This window comes from Lactuca serriola, chromosome 8 (genome assembly GCF_051521515.1).
Source record: "Lactuca serriola cultivar US96UC23 chromosome 8, Lser_US96UC23_V15, whole genome shotgun sequence".
Classification (NCBI taxonomy): domain Eukaryota; kingdom Viridiplantae; phylum Streptophyta; class Magnoliopsida; order Asterales; family Asteraceae; genus Lactuca; species Lactuca serriola.
This window is the reverse complement of record NC_136415.1, coordinates 199519510-199544345: the sequence shown is the minus strand read 5'-3', so window position 1 is coordinate 199544345 and position 24836 is coordinate 199519510.

Below are 24836 nucleotides of genomic sequence, written 5' to 3'. Positions count from 1 at the left end.
GTTGATAGATTACCCAAGTCTGCACACTTCCTGCCTATCAAAGAAACCGACAAGATGGAGAAGCTTACGAGAACATACATTAGGGAAATCGTACGGCTACATGGTGTACCTATGTCCATTATCTCCGATAGAGATAGTAGGTTCACCTCAAGATTTTGGCAATCACTACAACATTCCTTAGGAACAAGGCTGGACATGAGCACAGCCTACCATCCTCAGACCAACGGACAGAGTGAGAGGACCATCCAAACTCTGGAAGATATGTTGCGAGCCTGCGTGATTGACTTTGGGAAGGCATGGGATACTCATTTACCCCTTGTCGAGTTTTCCTATAATAACAGTTATCACACGAGCATCAAGGTTGCTCCATTTGAAGCTCTCTACGGCCGTAAGTGCAGATCCCCTCTGTGCTGGGCTGAGGTGGGTGATACCCAATTAGCCAGGGGGCAAACTTCCGACAGTACTCTCACCGGTCCGGAGATCATTCGGGAAACAACAAAGAAAATCGTTCAAATCCATGAACGATTGAAAGCCTCTAGAGACCGACAGAAGAGCTACGCTGATAAACGAAGGAAACCTTTGGAATTTCAGGTGGGAGACCGAGTCCTCCTCAAGGTCTCACCCTGGAAGGGCTTGATACGCTTCGGCAAGCGTGGAAAGCTTAATCCGAGGTACATAGGGCCTTTCGAGATTCTTGCAAGAGTCGGCCCCGTAGCTTACAAACTCGAACTACCAGGCGCACTTCGTAACGTACATTCTACATTCCACGTATCTAACTTGAAAAAGTGTCTATCCGACGAGACTCTTGTAATCCCACTCGACGAGATCGAAATCAACGAGAGCCTCAACTTCGTGGAAGAACCTGTAGAGATCATGGACCGTGAGGTCAAGCAGACAAAGCAAAGTCGTATCCCTATCGTGAAGGTTCGTTGGAATGCCAAGCGAGGACCGGAATTCACTTGGGAACGTGAGGATCAGATGAAACTGAAATACCCTCACCTTTTTGCTTAGTTATTTGTAATTTCTATCTTACTTAAAATTTTAATTTCGGGACGAAATTCCTTCTAACGGGGGGATGATGTGACAACCCGATATTTCAAGTCAATGTAATGTAAAACCGATCAAATTTAGGTCAAAATGTAACCTTCCTAAAATCTCATTCGGATTAAATAAAGTAGTAGGAATCATATCAAGGTTTGCGTACATAAAAAGAACGTCCAAATCTGACCTCGGATGAGGAAGTTATGAATTTTTAAAGAAATTCCTTAATCACGTCATTTTAATAAATAAATAATAAAAATAATTTCGGAATTTGCCAACGGAATCTAAACGAAAGTTGTAGATCATGGTCTCACCTTCGCGTGGATATAAAGAACGTCGAAAACGGAGTTTGTATGAAGGAGATATGAATTTTTGAAGTTTATTTATAATAAATATAAATTTAATTATAAATTCCCGGTAATATCCGAAGAGGAGTCATCGGATTGGACCGAAGTACGCCCTGCGTACCTTCGTACGCCCCGCGTACTGAGAACGAGGGTCTCGGATCGTCCACGTCACACTATCCGAAGAATTCTAAACCGTCCGACTCGTCCGAAGCTCCGACCCGTCCGACCCACTGTCCCGTCCGACCCGCTGTCCCATCTGACCCGCGTACCCAGCAACCCGTCCCATCCGAACCGAGGCAGTCGAGGCTTTGGTCATGCATGACGTACGCGTACGCGCTGCGTACGAGCGTACGCCCCGCGTACAGAGGCGGTTCAGCCTTCCTATCAATAGGATGCGAGGCTTTCCGAAAATGTTGCTCATTTCCCTCCTCTCTCTCACAACCTTGCCTCGTTTTCCGTGCCCGTTATAACCTGAAGCTCTGGTCTTTTTGCTCAAGTCCCGAGGGTCGATTTTACTCCCGAGATTCCCGAGAATCCCGAGAAAAATCCGTTTTCCGAGATGAAACTCTGCCCGGTTTTCCATCTCGCTTTCTTCAATCAATCAAGTGAGTTTCATACCCCTTAATCAACCTTTTTAAATATTCTAAATGCTTTTATATGCTTTCAAGGGGGGGGGGGGATACAAGTTAAATACTTATAGTTATTGTTTCAATCACATGTGATTGCATTAATCACATGTGATTAATAACTAGGGAAACCAGTGATTTTATCACTATTCAAACTATCTATCAAACTGTTTTACTTCTAAATGTTTTCCAAACCCATTTACTTTTCGAATTTACACTGCAACCGTGATTTAAACAAATGTTCCTTATACTTAATCTGTTTTAAACAAATCTCCGCCTTCAAATTGTTTTATAGATTGACATCAAGTCAATCTTTCTTTAAAAATAATACTTATGTTTCAAATGTCTTATAAATACTTATTTATGTTTTTATATTATAAATTGCATGCCCATATATGTATAGACGTATAAATAATGTTTAAAGGGCTTAGGAAGGTCATCCACCCTATTTCCTTTTCCTCGATTTGGATGTGGTCTGGTGGGATTTTGGGTGACCATCCGAAGGTCGTTTCCATGTTAATTACATATCAAATATACATATATAGACATAAAAGTACTTCCATAATCATACGTACTAGACGCACCGTTAACAAGTTACCATCGGGGTAACACAGAACCATACTGTTACAACTGCTAGATCAATGAGTCAGTTCATTCATGAGTCTATACTAGCAAGAGAATATATACAACTATACTACAAGAACATATACAACTATACTAGAACAAGAAACATTTCATCACATATGCAAGAATACGATAACAAATGCGATCCACTGTATCGGAGCATGCCTTAAATGTCATGGCCCGAGTTGTAGCCAGAATTCTCTTGGAGGGAGAGCGTTGAGTTTGCGTATAGATCTATACTGGATTATCTATCCTACACCTTGTTGCTAGCTATAGCCGGACCTGCAGGTCTGCGGGTGCCAAACGTCATTCCGTTATTACGACCGTTCTTTATGTCGTTGTTATCAGTCGATAGTATGGTGCAATTATCACATTATACCTTAATATAAATCCGGTTTAAGGTAGTAGTAATTAGTACAACAGTAGTTCTTATTATACAAAGCTACAGTACTACAATGATTTACGCATTACATATTTTGGTGATAATCTCACTTAAGCATTAATGTACAAACTATATTTTATCAAATGATAGTTATACTTGGGTAATTACACACTTTTACAACAGACGAGTTTACAAAACAGTTAAGCCTTGGTCGAAGGTTACTTTTATAGAAAATATAGGATTTTCTGAGAGATTCAAACTTTTGCAAACACTTTTAAACATTTACTTACATTTTTACAAACTTATACATTGAGACAGGTTCAAACGTTTTTGACAACGAACATTGACACTAAAATACTTATGAACTCACCAGCTTAATGCTGATAAACTCTTTCAAAATAACTTGTATTCTCAGGTCATCAGTAGACAGGTACCGATGCCAGCTTTTGAGATGATGGAGCGTTCTCAAGACTCATCATTTTATTATTTTGATTTACGTTATATTTTTGGTGTCTAAAACTATACAGAACACGAATGTATTAAATTTATGTGTTTAATGCAATGGATGATGTTGTTTGCCTATTTACATTTACTGTGTTGTGATTACCTTACATGACGTCCTCCGCCCCAGAACGTTTCCGCCGTTCTTGGTTTTGGGGTGTGACAGATGACTCTGCTACAAAATCATTAGAAATGTCTTCAAGAAAAAGTAGTTCCATAAAGGTTGAAGTGACAACGGAAGCATCTCTAGACATGAACTCTCTTTCAACAAGAGTGAGCAGTGTAGCCTCAGCATCATGAGTATCATTCTGAACTAGAGATTTTGGACTATCAGGTGGTACAGATGACTCCCCCTCAGGTGAAGCAAAGGACTCCCCCTCAGATGGTGAAGAGGATACCGTTGGGGGTCTGTACACAACTTCTTTGTCTTCGTCTTCAGATACATTCTTCGAACCAGAGAAAGACCCAGATGAACTATCTGAAGACACATTTATAGACTTGAAAAGCGATGTGTAATCAAATAACAAATCCGGACCCACCCGAGCATCTGTTTCATTCTCCTCCAACAAGCGTACGTCATAGGATTCCACAATCTGCTTCGTCTTCTTATTGTAGACCCTATATGCGGTGCGCGCAACATACCTTATGAATTAACAATCATCGGCTTTGACATTAAACTTTGGGTTGGACTTTAGGTGAAGAAGGGTGCAAGGGCAGCCAAATACACGGAAATGACTGACTGATGGCTTGTGACCATAAAGAATCTCATACGGTGTCTTCATCTGAGCTTTGTCGATCAACACACGATTCTAAATGTAACAAGCAGTGTTAATCGCCTCGGCCCAAAAGAAAACCGGTAACTTGGTGTCCCACAACATCGTCCTTGCAGCGTCTTTTAAAGTTCTATTTCTCTTTTCAGCAACACCATTTTGTTGAGGTGTGTGAGCGGAGCTGTATTGACGCATAATCCTTTTTTCTGCGCAAAAATGATCTAGAATAGAATTATTGAACTCTGTTCCGTTGTCGGTATGAAGCGCCTTCACCCAATTATTGGTTTGGTTCTCAATCACCACTATGAACTTCTTTATCAGATCTGCAACCCCATCTTTGTTGGATAAGAAGAAGACCCACATAAAACGAGAGAAATCATCAATCACAACCAGACAATACGAACTTCTGTTGATGCTTAGGACGTTGTCTTGACCTAACAAGTCCATATGTAATAATTAGAGCACCTGACTGATTGAGTTAACCTGTTTTGGCAGGTGTGGTTTTCTATGATGTTTATCCTGGGTACATGACACACACTTCTCAAACGTTATAAAATCTCTGATAGGTAAACCACGAACCATCTCATTCTTTGCAAGACGATTTAGATTTTTGGCGTTAGCATGACCCAGTCTTCAGTGCCACAGCATTGCATTTTGTTCTGAGACCTTTGAAAAGAGGCAAGTAACTTGTTCTGGAAGGTTGCTATTCATATGAATAATGTAAGCATTTCCATCCTTCTTAGATTTGAGAAAAATCCATTCTTCCGGGATGATAATGCCTGGCTTGAGAATCATACATTCCTTGTCAGTGAAATGTGTAGAATAGCCTTTTGTGCATATCTGAGACACACTCAACAAACTATGCTTTAACTCGGGAGCAAAGTTGACATTCTTGAAACTTAACACTCCATTTGTAACAGTTCCTCTCTGAGTGATCTTGTCACCTTCTCCACCCACAAAGGAAACATATCCCCCATTAAAAGATTGAATGTTGTTCAGTTGGGAGATGTCTCCTTTCATATGCCCGGAGCAGCTGCTGTCGACGAACCAAGGTCTGATGACATTCCCCCGCAACTATCCCTGCAAAAACATGCGGGATCATTCAGATTTGGGAACCCAGGTCATCACTTTCCCGGGTTGACCCTTTGCTTTTTCAGATTTATCATTATTTACTAATTTTTCAGAGGATACTGATGATGGACTGGAACTTATTATGTGCATCCATTGGTAATTAGGTTTTCTAACAGTGATGCTTTTGAAATAGGATTCTTATCAATTTGCATTGAGCACTTGGGTTTTCTACCTGAAGTGGTTGAAGACCCATAGCTGCTCCTTGACGAAACTGATCTAGGCGGAGCCATGTTCGGTTTTGGAAAACTGTTTGGGACTTTGTTATGAACGACCTTTTTGTTATTTTGAAAAACTGCCCATTTTCTACTACGATCATCCTTCCAATCATCATTCTGAGAATGAGCTCTAGAGGACTTCCTATTTAAAGACCTTCCTCTAAATTCATTCTCTCCTCTTTGTGACGTATAATGTACAAACATTCTATTAGGACGATTTCTAGCTATATGACCACCAATACCACAATTGAAACAAATTTGTTTGTTATTGTTAAAACCTGTACTGCCTTTTCCAGATTTATTTTCGATACCGACACCCTTTCTTTTCTCACTTGAACATGAACAAGAAGTAGGTTGTGAGATAAGTGAGGGTGTATCAGATGGAGTGACTTGTGGAAATGGTGATTTTTTATTAGTATTGTTACAAACATCAAAATTATCAACCATCTCATCAAACACTTTAAAACCATTCAAACCAGTATCAGAAGGTGCAGAAAAATCACAAAAAACATTGTCACTTTCAACATCAGAAAAATAAGGTCTTTATTTAAAACTAAAACTTGAGGTTCAGACTCAGTTTTATTATCAGAAACAGATCCTTCAACTTCGTGCTTTGACTGATTTAAGGATTGATCTGCAGGGGAAGTAGAAACGTTAGTATTTTCAACATTAATAAATCCTCCTGAAACAAAAAATGTTGGTTTGCCATAAACCATGAATGGTTAGAGCCATGGTCAAAGGGTGATACTTATATGTGTGATTAAAAGGAGGAGGTACATTATCGTATCCCAAACCCTTTTTCTGGTTTTATTTAAACTGCAGGCAATGGTCAATCATGTTGGAAACTACCTCGCTTGATACATCATATTTTTTAAAATCAAACTTTGCAGTATCAAATTTATTCTTTAATGTATCAAGCTCAAAAATTAACTCAGCATTCTGTCTCTTGATATAATCATAGTTTTCACATTTATTACTGTAGTCTTCCTGAAGTCTCCTAAAGTCCTTTATTTTTGTCTCTAATTGGGCCTTTAAGGGTTTTTGTCCTTTTCTAAGTTGATAGCCCTCATATCTAAGGTCCTCTACCTGTCTACATAATGATTCTATTTCCTCACGGAGAATTCTAACAAAATCAGTACAAGCTTGAGAGAAAGAAGGCAAACTTACCTCATTTTTCTTCGGCTCAGAAATAGGAGATACCACTAACGCAAACTGAAGCTCCATCATCTTTTCTTCAGCTGCAAGACTCTCCATGGAAGTTTCATCCTTAAGTTGGGCCAAGTGAGCATTTTTAGGTTTTGAAATGTTCAGGGCCTGAATCTAGTCATCCCAGTCAAATGACTGAGCAACCATAGCCTGCTCATTGTTGACCTGAGCACCTGCCCAATTGTTACCCACTGCAACCATTGTCCGGTCGTTGTTTAATCTTCTATCCGGCTTGGAGCACTCACGTGCAAAATGACCCGGCTCGTAACAGTTGAAACAACGCAACTTCCCTTTACTGAACCCTACCCTTTTATCAGCGCTCATCCCCCAGTTATTGTTCCCTGTCTTCTTCGTAAACTGCTTCGCCCTGAACACTGCCATGGCAATTTTCCATGTAATATCCATTTCTTCCACATCTTCTGGATGAATCTGATCCAGATCAGCAAATGACAATTGTCGTGGAAGATCTCCAGCTACAAAAGCATTGTAGCAGTTAAAAAGTCCTGTGGCGAGAGCAAGATTTTCATCACACTCCTTAGCATTTGAGGAAGAAGTCACATTTGAGGAAGGAGCAACTTGATAAGCAACAAACGATTGGTTCTGAGAAAAAGTCATGGATGATGTAGAAGGAAGTGAAGCAGCTGATGAAGTGGAAAAGGATTGAGTCTAAGCTTGCTGAGCTGCAAAAGGTTGACCTGGAGAGGGAAAGGTGAGAGATGAAAGAGCATTGTTAGATGAAATCCCAAGGTTTGCAGTTGAATATGAATCCACATTATTTATCTCCCACTGTTTATCATCAATATCACAAGCCTTGATGATCGCCATCATTTCAGCAAGAGTAAGGCGATTTAGATCCTTGGTCTTCTTGATGACAGCCACATTCATGTCCCATGACTTTGGGAGAGAATTCAATAGCTTTTTATTTATTTCATACTTTGTCAAGAAGATCCCAGCTATAGTCATATCAGTGGTGAGACTTGTGAATCGCTGTAGCTGTGCCTCTAGGGTTTCTCCAAGAATGTAGTTGAACATGTTAAACCTTTGTCGCAGCATATCCTGGCGGCTTTCCTTCATGTCCTCATTACCTTCATATTGTTGGGCTTTGATCATTCTAACACTCCTAAGTGTACATGCAACCCTAAATGCCTTGGATCTATGTTTTCTCTATTATACATGCAAATAAGAACTTCCAAGGTATTATCCTAATCTAGCATACAAAACAATAAATGTAACAAGATAGAATACATACCTCTTGATGTAGAAAGTCTTCATGAAGCTTGAGTGTCTAGCCCCAATATTATGGAAGCCTCAAATGGAATCACAATCACCAAAACACTTAGAATAACTTGAGAGAATTCTACAACTCATGAAATCGGCTAGCCCTTTTTCTTCACACTCTAGTGGCCGATTTTGGTCAAGAATAAGATGCTTATATAGTTAGGGTTACACCATGTAAACCCTAATGGCCTTTCATTTCCATGATCCATGGGTACAAATAAACCATGGAGCATCCATGGACCATCCTATGGGTTTTAGCCCAACTTGATTATCCATGGAGCATTAGCCCATTATACAAGTATGGATGATTTACACAATCAACCCATATATTTAATTAGTCTTCTTTTGATCACTTAATTAATCCTAGATTAATTCTTGATCAATACTAATTAAATAATCTTATTATTCTTATTGTTAATATACTAGAACTTATAATATATTAATAACCATAAGTGTCTTATTTCTCTCATTATAGTCTATCCAAGTGCATGATGGTATGCAACCCAAATGGACCATGCCGGGTCGGGTCAAGTCTTACCAATTATAGTTATGGACTTAGACATTAATCCAACAGTCTCCCACTTGGATAAGTCTAAAACTATTATTGCGTATGACTTCAAGAACCAACCGGCAATCGTAGCTCTCAAAAGCTTCTGTCGAACTCTGACCTTGTAGATGAACTCTGACCTTTGTCAGTGACTTGTCCATTAGATAAGGGATCATATATTCCTCCATTCTAGATATCATATGGACTGAGACATGGATTATAATCATTCTCTCTGTCCATTTGTTGTTTCCCGATTTGTGATTTATGACGAGTGACTAATTGAACAAATCAAATCAGTCCTGGCCTGGCCGAGCACTTCCATTTGTCATCATCAAATCATTGAGGGGCCCACAGATATCGCTTTCATCCCGAAGGTAAAAGGAACGGATAAACTTCGACTCATATGGCTTGTTCTACTACTTGTTGAATCATACACAAAGGCACGTTTTATAACACCGAGTTACCGTATGCGTTTACGTGCAATCAATGTACTATCAACTCATTGTAACAACTCATATTTCTAGGTTTGAAGAATATAAGATATTATTGTCTCATGATCACTCGTGATAAAATCCATGAAGTGATTCCAATGAGCGCGGGTTGAATCCAATACTCAAAACTTATGAGCACTCATGATTGTTGTAGCCTTGTCCAACACCTTAGACCTCTACAACCCATCATGACAGTCTTAATTCATATCTACTTCCAACATATGACCGACTGTGGATGGTTTGAATAACTTAGTCATTCCGGAAGAATAACCTAGTTTATTCGGGAAGTCAAAACATGCAAAGTGAAACACAATAATAATTGAATCCAATATGGTATCAACCCTTTGAACATAAATAAAACACCTTTTATTTATCACCATATGATTACACATTATTCATTGTATACTGTTTCAGCTATCAACTTTATTCTTGAATTTAAAACAATAGTTGTCGCATGCTCCAAGCATGTACACTATGTTTTCTTAAACACTAGTCATGCCACACACCAAGTATGCATACTATGTTTGTCTATGATCTTTACTTTCTGAACTAGATCAATTGAACATAACTTCAATGATTCTCTTTTCACACTCCCAAATCCTTACCGCAATTGCAAGAATTCCAAACTCATGCCATTTACTGAAATCTGTTAGATTCTAAACTTATATGCATTGGTCCTCTTGTAATGATTATGCACAAAGTCATAAAGACTTGACAACAAACATTATAGAGCATTCCAAAGGAGATCAGTTCCTTGGAAACATCCTTCTTGCATTAAGTTTCCTTAATCTTACACAGGTTGAAAAATCTTAACTTTGAAACATTTCCAGATTCCATTCTGACTTATCACTTCTGAACAAGAGTTGCCTCCTTACAGATTATGTCAATATGGTCCTTCCAGAATTATCACTATACTTCCAACTGTCCTTGAGCAACCAATCTTTGGTAAACCTTAGATTGTCCTCGACAATTGTTTAATCCTTTTAGTCATATCCAGTTCTAAACCTTTTCCCTTCTTAATGCCCCAGGCATTTGGAAAATTTTAGAACGGATGAATATAGCACATGTAATCGATCCTATATCCGAAGCATATGGGACACGATTCATGATGTCTTACATAAAGACTAAACCAGTCTTTTGCTATAATATTTCCATTTCAATTTGCCAAGTTCTCATAATTCAGATTATGAAAAGGGATGCCGTAATCATAATCGAATTTTAGAACGCAAATAATGGACCCATATACAGAATTTCCTTATGTTGAGCCATTCCAACACGAAATTCATATATATATCCTTGACTAAATGATTAAAACCTCACGATCTAAGCATGTAGATTTGAGATGAAGTATAATTTCCTCTCCCTTAATTATAGCAAAACAACTTTTTCCCAATTGAAACTTTTGTTTTCTATAATTAACATTGCTAACTTGCAATACTTATCATAATTATCATGCTCCCACTAACATGATGATTATTAGCATAACACTTATGCTCCCACTAGCTTTGACATTTTCTCAGAAATCACCTGGACTTCTAGAAATCAATACTTCATTGACTTTCTTACCAAAGTTCAGATTTCTGATACTAGATTGTTTTGATAAAACTTTATCAAAATCATACACCTTCCCTTAGATAGCACACTTGTGTGTCTAAACAATTATGAAGAGGTATGTCGTAATCATAATGGTTAGACCTTTTTGTTACTTCTCACAAGTCCAGGTTAGTGTGCCGGTAAACCACACACGCTCCACTAACGACTTTGAGAATGCAAATATCACAATTGCTATCTAGATAAAATCTACTTAGTGAAAGTGTTTCCTCACCATCATTTTCATGAATCGGAGAGAAACCTTATGACACTTAGATTTATATGGTGTATGAGTTCCTACCCATATGAATTTGTCAAAACCATAATCACAAGACAAAGATAATGACAAATCCAAAACCATATGGATTGAACTCAATCTTAACTTCTTGCCACCTGGCAGCTCAAGGGCCTGTCATTGCTTCCAAGTTGTTGTGCAACAAATTGAGAACTCTAAGAACTCATATGCAAAGCCAACTTTAACTGGAATGGGCACAGAATATGTCAACACGATAGGTTATAAACCTCAAGTCGTGTGCTAGTGAAGAACTTCAGGTTCTATTCTTGATTAGTTCTTGAGACTTTCAAGACCTTTAAGACTCCCACTGTCCTCTTGACCTATAAGACTCCCTTGTCAAATATCCAAGAGATAGTGTGGATTCTAATCAAGACAAACACTTCACACATTTGGCCTAAGTTGATCTTTGTTTTATCCAAAACATCACAACTTACCAATTTCAAATGTACAAGAGTAGAAAACTTTTACTCTTACATTTGACAAGTGTTTTAAACCTTCTTTAAGACATGTCACTCAAGTTACAATCTTGGAGTATGACTCTAAGACTTGTATTGGAACGAAGTATGACTCATCTTCTTGATTTAACCACTTCAACACTTCAAGTTCCTCTTCTTAGTCATAAGAATGGACTAAGATTTTCCTTAGAGAAATAATTTTGATACGGTTTCTTAATCATTAAGATGATCACAAAACTGATACTAAAGTACTCTCCCATCTTTTCAGATTTGAGAAACTTTTATCCTTCTGCCTAATTTGATTCTTCTTATTCGCTCTGTCATACATTGGAACCTTTTCCAATGTCTCAGAGTTACACTTAAGCTTGTAAGTATAATCATATTTACTAAGCTTTAGTAAACTATGACAAATAGTTTTATCAATCTTTTTGTGGTGGACTTGACCAATGCACAAGAATGTGTACTCGATCCCTTAGTCCATTACTTGAATCACACATCCATGTGAACGAGTAATTAGTCTTAATTTTTTTCCAATACTTGAAAGTTCTCATTCATCATGCTATACAACTTGCATGATTCCAAGTTCCGGTCCAATTGAAATTTGGTTGATGAGAATCTTTCCTTATTTGGTAAATTTAGACATTACCACAAATGAAAGAATCAATTTCATATTTCCACTCTTGCTGTTAATGGAATCTTATAAGCAACAATTTTTCCTCAAATGCCATTGTAAGGATATTTTAAAATAAATAAAATCAAAAATTTTCTATTATTTTAAAACTTTGCGGAAAAACTAATCCTTACAATCCATATGAAAACTTGTTGTTATCTATTCCTAAGCAAAAATATCATAACTCCTAAGAAGTAGCTCAAAAATCCGATTTTTCAAGCTATGCGATAGAAATCCATCTACGCGATCAGATTCATCATATTCTTTCTTTAAGTTTCTTCACTTTTCTTTGATTCTTAAACATCACCATGTGACCCAGTCACATCATGTATCAAGAATCTCAGAATAGAAACTTAACAGAGTTAGATAGTGGACTTTATCTGAAGTAGAGTCAAACTTATTGACTTTAACATCCTTAGGTAAATTTGGCAGCTTCGTGACCAATGCCCCTTCCTTTGGCAATATAAACATATGGACCCTTTGATAATGGTACACGGGACTATCACAGACTTAGCTTTTCTCTTTACCATTTGGTCAACCGAGTTGACTATGGCCGATCCCTTTCCATTGGGAAGAGAATGCTTTCCGGGATTTCCTGTGTCACTATTGTCAATGTCCATCAAGTTTTAAGGAAGTTGATCTTAACAAATAGATAAGATCATTAAGGGTCCTGTCATAGTCTGTTTCATAGGTTTCCCAAAGGAACTCACTATGTGACTTAGAAAGTGATTGAACCACCGACTTTCTCAAGACTTTGACACCCAACTCTCCCGGCTTGTCAATATGTGACTACATCTCCAAGACGTGACCACACCTAGACCTTGCCTTGCCAATAGGGCCTGAGTGACCTTAAAATTTTCAAAAACTTGTGGGTTGGGGAGAATAATTGGAAGAGGAGAAAGAAGTATGATATCCATGGGACATCATCTTCATTAGGAAACCTTGTTTCAAAAGATTTGGGAAGATCATAGGTGCCTAAACCAGACAACTTTTGGGAGATATTCAAGATAGTTGATTTAAAGTCCTTAATATGACACCCAATATGAAATATTAAGGCTAGGACCCAACAAACTATTTTATAACTTAGAAGAGGTATGCCGTAATCCAAGCTATAAAATATTTGAAGGTAGGTGAATGACGATTCACCAATTTCCACCAAGATAAACGAAATGTATTATTAGGTTTTTAATTGGTTTTGAAACTCCTAGATCTTTGAGATTCATTGAACTGTTCAAAGGCATATTTCAATCTCGAGTGCGCCCTTCAGGTTTTGTGACTGGGATGCCGAGGATCACAAAACAAGGTGTGAAGTAACCATGCAAATTACTTGGTACCCTTAAGTGTTTACCCCTCAATCGATGTGCCGGTAAACCACACACGCTCCATTGATACTATGATAAACATTAAGTTACCCTTCACCTACCTTGTTAAATACGCGTTAGTGTGTCGGTTAACCACACACGCTCCACTAACCTGTTGGGTTTTGAGCATTCTAACACTACTATGGTGTACATGCAACCCTATAAACCTTGGATCTATGTTTTCTCTATTATACATGCAAATAAGAACTTTCCAAGGCTTTAATCCTAACTAGCATATTATGATGTTCTTAATCTACAAAGTACTAGTTAGAAGACATACTTTTTGATGTAGCTTGATGTCTTCAAGCTTTAAGAGCTTAGCCCCAATAGTGTGGAAGCCTCAAGTGGAATCACAAATCACCAAGACACCTTGGAAGACTTTAGAGAATATGAATACTTGGTTCTCTCTTAGTGAAATCGGCTAGCCCTCTTAGTGTATCACCACTAGTGCCTATTTCACCAACCAAAGACATCTTTATATAGTATGAAGGATTAGGGTTAAACCCTAATACCCATGACCTTTCATTTCCTAGGATCCATGGGTTAAACACTCCATGGACTATCCATGAAAGCTTAGCCCAACCTAAATGAACTTGGCCCATTCCATATATATAAGAGTCCATATTTAATTAGTTCCTTTTGATCACTTAATTAATTATAAATTAATTCTTGATCAATACTAATTAAATAATATGATTCCATATTAATATATTAGAACTTATAATATATTAATATTAATCATAAACATACTATTCTCAAAAGATTATCCATATAAATTGTGTCGGTGAAGTGCAACCCAAATGGACCATGCCGGGTCGGGTCAAGTACATACCAAAAATAGTTATGGACTTAGACATTAATCCAACAGTCTCCCACTTGGATAAGTCTAAAACTATTATTGCGTATGACTTCAAACCTAACTGGCAATCGTAGCTCTTAAAGTTGCTGTCGAACTCTGATCTTGTCAACAAACTTGTCCATTAGATAAGGAATCATATATTCCTCCATTCTAGATATCATATGGACTGAGACATGGATTATAATCATTCTCTCTGTCCATTTGTTGTTTCCTGATTTCTGATTTATGACGACTGACTAATTGAACAAATCAAATCAGTCCTGGCCCGGCCGAGCACTTCCATTTGTCATCATCAAATCATCGAGGGGCCCACAGATATCGCTTTTATCCCGAAGGTAAAAGGAACGGATAAACTTCGACTCATATGGCTTGTTCTACTACTTGTTGAATCATACACAAAGGCACGTTTTATAGCACCGAGTTACCAAATGCGTTTTCGTGCAATCAATGTACTATCAACTCATAGTAACAACTCATATCTCTAGGTTTGAAGAATATAAGATATTATCATCTCATGATCACTCGTGATAAAATCCATGAAGTGATTCCAATGAGCGCGGGTTGAATCCAATACTCAGAACTTATGAGCACTCATGAGTGTTGTAGCCCTTTGTTCAACACCTTAGACCTCTACAAGCCAACCCATGACAGTCTTAATTCATATCTACTTCCAACATATGACCGACTGTGGATGGTTTGAATAACTTAGTCATTCCGGAAGAATAACCTAGTTTATTCGGGAAGTCAAAACATGCAAAATGAAACACAATAATAATTGAATCCAATATGGTATCAACCCTTTGAACATAAATAAAACACCTTTTATTTATCACCATATGATTACACATTATTCATTGTATACTGTTTCAGCTATCAACTTTATTCTTGAATTTAAAACAATAGTTGTCCCATGCTCCAAGCATGCACACTATGTTTTCTAAACACTAGTCATGCCATACACCAAGTATGCATATTATGTTTGTCTATGATCTTTACTTTGTGAACTAGATCAATTGAACATAACTTCAATGATTCTCTTTTCACACTCCCAAATCCTTACTGCAAATGCAAGAATTCCAAATTCATGCCATTTACTGAAATCTGTTATATTCTAAACTTAAATGCATTGATACTCTTGTAACGATTATGCACAAACTCACAAAGACTTGGCAACAATCATTACAGAGTATTCCAAAGGAGATCAACTCCTTGGAAATATCCTTCTTGCATTAAGTTTCCTTAATCTTACACAGATTGAAAATTCTAACTTTGAAAACATTTCCAGATTCCATTTTGACTATCACTTCTGAACAAGAGTTGCCTCCTTACAGATTATGTCGATATGGTCCTTCCAGAATTATCACTATACTTCCAACTATCCTTGAGCAACCAATCTTTGGTAAACCTTAGATTGTCCTCGACAATTGTTTAATCCTTTTAGTCATATCCAGTTCTAAGCCTTTTCCCTTCTTAATGCCCTAGGCATTTGGAAAATTTTAGAAAGGATGAATATAGCACATGTAATCGATCCTATATCCGAAGCATATGGGACACGATTCATGATGTCTTACATAAAGAGTAAACCAGTCTTTTGCTATAATATTTCCATTTCTATTTGCCAAGATCTCATAATTCAGATTATGAAAAGGTATGCCGTAATCATAATCGAATTTTAGAACGCAAATAATGGACCCATATACAGAATTTCCTTATGTTGAGCCATTCCAACATGAAATTCATATATATATATATATATATATATATATATATATATATATATATATATCCTTGACTAAATGATTAAAACCTCACGATCTAAGCTTATAGATTTGAGATGAAGTATAATTTCCTCTCCCTTAATTATAGCAAAACAACTTTTCCCAATGAAACCTTTTGTTTTCTATAATTAACATTGCTAGCTTGCAATACTTATCATAATTATCATGCTCCCACTAACATGATGATTATTAGCATAACACTTATGCTCCCACTAGCTTTGACATGTACTCAGAAAACAACTGACTTTCTCACCAAATTTCAGATTTCTGATACAAGATTGTTTTGATAAAACTTTATCAAAATCATACACCTTCCCTTAGATAACACACTTGTGTGTCTAAACAATTATGAAGAGGGATGTCGTAATCATAATGGTTAGACCTTTTTGCCACTTCTCACAAGTCCAGGTTAGTGTGCCGGTAAACCACACACGCTCCACTAACGACTTTGAGAATGCAAATATCACAATTGCTATCTAGCTAAAATCTACTTAGTGAAAGTGTTTCCTCACCATCATTTTCATAAATCGGAGAGAATCCTTATGACACTTAGATTTAATGGTGTATGTGTTCTTATCCAGGTTAATTGTCAAAATCATAGTCACAAGACAAGGATAATGACAAATCCGAACTCATATGGACTGAACTCAATCTTAATTTCTTGCCACCTGGCAGCTCAAGGGCCTGCCATTGCTTCCAAGTTGTTGTGCAACAAATTGAGAACTCTAAGAACTCATATGCAAAGCCAACTTTAACTGGAATGGGCACAGAATATGTCAACACGATAGGTTATAAACCTCAAGTCGTGTGCTAGTGAAGAACTTCAGGTTTATTCTTGATTAGTTCTTGAGACTTTCAAGACCTTTAAGACTCCCACTGTCCTCTTGACCTATAAGACTCCCTTGTCAAATATCCAAGAGATAGTGCGGATTCTAATCAAGACAAACACTTCACACAATTGGCCTTAGTTGGTCTTTGTTTTATCCAAAACATCACAACTTACCAATTTCAAATGTACAAGAGTTTTAAACCTTCTTTAAGACATGTCACTCAAGTTACAATCTTAGAGTATAACTCTAAGAATTGTTTTTGGAACGAAGTATGAATCATCTTCTTGATTTAACCACTTCAACAATTCAAGTTCCTCTTCTTAGCTATAAGAAGGCTCTTAGAGGATGAATTGTGATAAGGTCTCTAAATCATTAAGATGATCACAAAACTGATACGAAAGTACTCTCTCTCATCTTTTCAGATTTGAGAAACTTTTATCCTTCTACCTAATTTGATTCTTCTTATTCGCTCTGCCATACATTGAAACTTTTCCAATGTCTCAGAATTACACTTAAGCTTGTAAGTATAATCATATTTACTGAGCTTTTGTAAATTATGACGAATAATCTTATCGATCTTTTGTGGTGGACTTGACCAGTGCACAAGACTATGTACTCGATCCCTTAGTCCATTACTTGACTCACACATCCATGTGAATAAGTAATTAGTCTTAATTTTCCAATACTTGAAAGTTCTCATTCATCATGCTATACAACTTCCATGATTCCAAGTTCCGGTCCACTTGAAACTTGGGTGATGAAAATCTTTCCTTATTTGGTAAATTTAGACATTACCACAAATGAAAGAATCAATTTTATATTTCCACTCTTGCTATTAATGGAATCATATAAGCAACAATTTTTCCTCAAATGCCATTGTAAGGATATTTTAAAATAAATAAAATCAAAAATTTTCTTTTATTTTAGAACTTTGCGGAAAAACTTATCCTTACAATCCATATGAAAACTTGTTGTTATCTATTCCTAGGCAATATCTCATAACTCCTAAGAAGTAGCTCAAGAATCCGATCTTCAAACTACGCGATAGAAATCCATCTATGCCATCAGATTCAACATATTCTTTCTTTAAGTTTCTTCACTTTTCTTTGATTCTTAAAACATCACCATGTGACCCAGTCACATCATGTATCAGGAATCTCAGAATAGAAACTTAGCAGAGTTAGATAGTGGAATTTACCTGAAGTAGAGTCAAACTTATTGACTTTAACATCCTTAGGTAAATTTGGCAGCTTCGCAACCAATGCCCCTTCCTTTGGCAATATAAACATATGGACCCTTTGATAATGGTACAAGGTACTATCACAGACTTAGCTTTTCTCTTTACCATTTGGTCAACCGAGTTGACTATGGCCGATCCCTTTACCATTGGGAAGAGAATGCTTTTCTGGATTTCCTGTGTCACTATTGTCAATGTCCATCAAGTTTTAAGGAAGTTGATCTTAACAAATAGATAAGATCATTAAGGGTCTTGTCATAGTCTGTTTCATAGGTGTCCCAAAGGAACTCACTATGTGACTTAGAAAGTGATTGAACCACCAACTTTCTCAAGACTTTGACACCCAACTCTCCCGGCTTGTCAATATGTGACTACATCTCCAAGATGTGATCACACCTAGACCTTGCCTTGCCAATAGGGCTTGAGTGACCTTGAACTTGTGGGTTAGGGAGAATAATTGGAGGAGGCGAAAGAAGTATGATTTCAATGGGACATCATCTTCATTTAGGAAAGCTTGTTTCAAGAGATTTGGAAAGATCATATATGTCTAAACCAGACATCTTTTGGGAGATATTCAAGATAGTTGATTTTAAAGTCCTTAATATGACACCCAATATGAAATATTAAGGCTAGGACCCAACAAACTATTTTATAACTCAGAAGAGGGATGCCGTAATCCAAGCTATAAAATATTTGAAGGTAGGTGAATGACGATTCACCAATTTCCACCAAGATAAACGAAATGTATTATTAGGTTTTAATTGGTTTTGAAACTCCTAGATCTTTGAGATTCATTGAACTGTTCAAAGGCATGTTTCAATCTCGAGTGTGCCCTTCAGTTTTTGTGACTGGGATGCCGAGGATCACAAAACAAGGTGTGAAGTAACCATGCAAATTACTTGGTACCATTAAGTGTTTACCCCTCAATCGATGTGCCGGTTAACCACACACGCTCCATCGATACTATGATAAACATTAAGTTACCCTTTACCTACCTTGTTAAATACGAGTTAGTGTGCCGGTTAACCACACACGCTCCACTAACCGACTTAAACAAAGTGCAAAGTGTAATTTCATGGATTAGCACGTTATTCACATTTTCCTAAGTAACTAAGATTGGGTATTATTAAGAGTTTAGTTACTTAGTATTTATCATTAATACTTTTAATGAAGGGAGAAATATAGTCCTGTCAAACCCGTTCGGCTAACGACCCTCCACCAGTCAAGCAAGCGGTGGGTGAGAGTGGACACCCATTAAGTTGCCATTTTATAGGCAACAACCTTATACCCACCTTATAGACCGGCTTCGTGAATGAGGCGTACTAGCGGTAAGACTGACTTTACTCTTATACATATATACATATTATTAACTTATAATATTATAAAGTATAAGGGTTGAATTTTAACTCTTAAAATTCTAAGGGCTAACTTGGAATTAAAGTATTCATACTTGAAAACTTTTTCAAATTCCAAAACTTGAGGGCAAGTTTTGAAACTATTCAAAACTAATTAATTCCATAACTTATGTGTTTAAAGTAGTTTTAATCCAAAAACTCTTCAAGTTCCATAACTTGAGGACAAGTTATGGAAGACTTTAAACTAATAAAAGAATTAACTTTTCTTTATTTTATAACTTATGGAATTAATTAAGGTTACACCCTTTTTTTATTTTATTTTAGTTTATTAAATGAAGAGACTCTTGGTCCTCCATAACTTGAGGACAAGTTATGGAGTCATAAAACCATTTAATTAGAACTAGACTCTTCATTTTTGTAACCTTTGCCAATTTTTATGAGTTTTATGATTCTTAAATGTGACTTTTCATATAACTTGAGGACAAGTTACAAAAACACATTTTAGAATCAATTCTTAGATTAATTTGGATTAAAACCAACTATCACATAATATATTCATTAATCTAAATTCACTCATAAAACAAGGTAACACAAAAAACTTTTGGTGATCCATAACTTATTCTTAAGTTATGGAATCCTTTAAAACATTAACACCAAATTTTGTAACTCCATAAAAACTTTGAATCAATTTTTTTTAAAACCTTTTCATATCCATAACTTATGGAGGTTTCAAAAAATAAAACTCTTTAGATCAAACTTTTAAAACTAATAAAATAATCATATTATTTTATCTTTTATTAAATTTGAACTAATTCAACTCATAAAGCAAATTATTCAAATTTTACAAATAATTAGATTTTCACAAGAACAAGTAATTATCTTAAAATTTGACAAACTTCATGTTTTTTTTTTCCTTTTTTTTTCCAACTTTGAAAATAAAATATTTGCATCAATATAACAGAAAACAACCCGTGGCTCTGATCCCACTGTTGGGTTTTGAGCATTCTAACACTACTATGGTGTACATGCAACCCAATAAACCTTGGATCTATGTTTTCTCTATTATACATGCAAATAAGAACTTTCCAAGGCTTTAATCCTAACTAGCATATTATGATGTTCTTAATCTACAAAGTACTAGTTAGAAGACATACTTTTTGATGTAGCTTGATGTCTTCAAGCTTTAAGAGCTTAGCCCCAATAGTGTGGAAGCCTCAAGTGGAATCACAAATCACCAAGACACCTTGGAAGACTTTAGAGAATATGAATACTTGGTTCTCTCTTAGTGAAATCGGCTAGCCCTCTTAGTGTATCACCACTAGTGCCTATTTCACCAACCAAAGACATCTTTATATAGTATGGAGGATTAGGGTTAAACCCTAATACCCATGACCTTTCATTTCCTAGGATCCATGGGTTAAACACTTCATGGACTATCCATGAAAGCTTAGCCCAACCTAAATGAACTTGGCCCATTCCATATATATAAGAGTCCATATTTAATTAGTTCCTTTTGATCACTTAATTAATTATAAATTAATTCTTGATCAATACTAATTAAATAATATGATTCCATATTAATATATTAGAACTTATAATATATTAATATTAATCATAAACATACTATTCTCAAAAGATTATCCATATAAATTGTGTCGGTGAAGTGCAACCCAAATGGACCATACCGGGTCGGGTCAAGTACATACCAAAAATAGTTATGGACTTAGACATTAATCCAACATAACCGACTTAAACAAAGTGCAAAGTGTAATTTCATGGATTAGCACCTTATTCACATTTTTCGTAAGTAACTAAGATTGGGTATTATTAAGAGTTTAGTTACTTAGTATTATCATTAATACTTTTAATGAAGGGAGAATTCTAGTCCTGTCAAACCCGTTCGGCTAACGACCCTCCACCAGTCAAGCAAGCGGTGGGTGAGAGTGGACACCCATTAAGTTGCCATTTTATAGGCAACAACCTTATACCCACCTTATAGACCGGCTTCGTGAATGAGGCGTACTAGCGGTAAGACTAACTTTACTCTTATACATATATATATATATATATATATATATATATATATATATATATATATATATATATATATTATTAACTTATAATATTATAAAGTATAAGGGTTGAATTTTAACTTTTAAAATTCTAAGGGCTAACTTGGAATTAAAGTATTAATACTTGAAAACTTTTCAAATTCCAAAACTTGAGGGCAAGTTTTGAAACTATTCAAAACTAATTAATTCCATAACTTATGTGTTTAAAGTAGTTTTAATCCAAAAACTCTTCAAGTTCCATAACTTGAGGACAAGTTATGGAAGACTTTAAACTAATAAAAGAACTAACTTTTTCTTTATTTTATAACTTATGGATTTAATTATGGTTACATATTTTTCTTTTAATGAAGTGACCCTTGAACTTCCATAACTTGAGGACAAGTTATGGAGTCATAAAAATTATTCAATGACACAAGACTCTTCATTTTGTAACCATTGCCAACTCTTATGAATTTTATGAGTCTTTAATGTGACTCTTCATATAACTTGAGGACAAGTTACACAAACACATTTTATACTCAACTCTTAGATTAAAATGGATTGAAAACAACTATTTCAATTAACTTTTCTATTAATCTAAGCAACTCATAAGTACAAGATAATTCAAATCAAACTTTTTCATGTAATTAGTCTAAACCTTAAACTAATACAAAACATGAATCTATTGACAATTATCTTTGAAAATGGATTAGCATGAACATTACCACATCAAAAACAAGTTTATAAGTTCAAAAACAACTTAGGGTAATGTTCCTAGTCCATTTCTAGCCAAAAACCTCGAAAATATGTTGTCTGGGGTTCCAACTCGTCGAGTGCATGAACCAACTCGGCGAGTTGGATCGATTTGATCACTTTTTAGGCATGGACTCGCCGAGTCTCCTGATGGACTTGCCGAGTATGATGATCAGACAGCACCAAATTCGTTTTTTTTCAGCTTCTATTGCAGGTATAACAAGAAAACAAGCCTAGGCTCTGATACCACTGTTGGGTTTTGAGCATTCTAACACTCCTAAGTGTACATGCAACCCTAAATACCTTGGATCTATGTTTTCTCTATTATACATGCAAATAAGAACTTCCAAGGTATTATCCTAATCTAGCATACAAAACAATAAATGTAACAAGATAGAATACATACCTCTTGATGTAGAAAGTCTTCATGAAGCTTGAGTGTCTAGCCCCAATAGTATGGAAGCCTCAAATGGAATCACAATCACCAAAACACTTAGAATAACTTGAGAGAATTCTACAACTCATGAAATCGGCTAGCCCTTTTTCTTCACACTCTAGTGGCCGATTTTGGTCAAGAATAAGATGCTTATATAGTTAGGGTTACACCATGTAAACCCTAATGGCCTTTCATTTCCATGATCCATGGGTACAAATACACCATGGAGCATCCATGGACCATCCTATGGGTTTTAGCCCAACTTGATTATCCATGGAGCATTAGCCCACTATACAAGTATGGATGATTTAAACAATCAACCCATATATTTAATTAGTCTTCTTTTGATCACTTAATTAATCCTAGATTAATTCTTGATCAATACTAATTAAATAATCTTATTATTCTTATTATTAATATACTAGAACTTATAATATATTAATAACCATAAGTGTCTTATTTCTCTCATTATAGTCTATCCAAGTGCATGATGGTATGCAACCCAAATGGACCATGCTGGGTCGGGTCAAGTCTTACAAATTATAGTTATGGACTTAGACATTAATCCAACACATATACCTCAATTAAAGCTTCCCACAAAGCTTTTGCTGAAGTATACTCTCTAAAATCTTGAGCTATATAAGGAAATAGAGCCATGGTTAGAGTGGCCAAAGCCGTTTCCTGTTCTTCTACTTTCTTAAAATCTTCATCTGTGTAATTTTCAACAGCTTTGTCAACTACTTGCCCTGCAACAGTTGTGGTTATTCTGACGGGATTCTTGATGATGCTTCTCCAAATCTTGAAGTCCTTCATTTTGATGTACTTTTCTATCCAGTTTTTCAATTAAGGAAAACCATCTGCAGACAGCAGTCTTGGAATGCGTGTAGTGGTGCCCATGACAGAATCCAGCTCATGCTGAGCTGTTTGACTTTAAGAATCCATTTATTCTGATTTTAAAACTTAAAAATTAAAAAAAAATAAGAATTGTCAAAATTGAGTTTATGGTCAGTAGTTTACGACCGTAAACTGTGTTTACAGTCGGGTGTTTACGGTTGGGGTGTTTACGGTCAGGTAGTTTACGGTTATTTAAGATTGATGCAGATTTGACCCCCTTTGCTATGAAAACAGGGTTTACGGTCGTAATCCTTTGGCAATAAACTCCCAAAAATCACAGTAAAAGCAAGATTGATGCAGATTTGACCCCCTTTGCTGTGAAAACACCAAACCCTAATCTCGAACACTGAAGAATATGAGTTTAAATGGCTGAAACTCGATTGAATGATGCTCTGACACCGGTTCTGCTCTGATACCAATTGTAAGGTCCTGAAAACGGATCTTTACCAATGATGAAGCAATCACCCAATCAAATAGAATGAGAAACAAAGAAGAAATAGAATCGAAACAAGCTTGCACACGCTTATATTGCATAAAACGTCTGGTACAACTTGCTCCTTTGACCGTGAACTATTATGGCATCAACAACCATTAATGACCTACTTAACCCCTATATAAATGGACTTGATCCGGAAACTAGGTTTACAGCCGTAAACAGGCTTACGGTCGTAAACAGGCTTACGACCGTAAACTCAGTACTTCGCCGTAAACTAACAACCAACCTACCAAAATTGCATAAAGACTCAAAAGAACATATTACAATGAAAACCTAGACAAAACCATTAACTAGACCCTTCACTATCTTGAATATCTCCCAAAAGATGTCTAGTTCAGACATCTACGATCTTCCCAAATCTCTTGGAGCTTCACTTCCTCAACCTCCTCTAATTATTCTCCTTAACCCACAAGTTCAAGGTCACTCAAGCCCTATTGGCAAGCAAGGTCTATGTGTGATCGCATCTTGGAGATGAAGTCACATATGACAAACCGGAAGAGATGGGTGTCAAAGTCTTAAGAAAGTTGGATGTTCAATCACTTTCTAAGTCACATAGTGAGTTCCTTTGGGATTACTATGAAACAGACTATGACATGAACCAGAATGATCTTATCTAT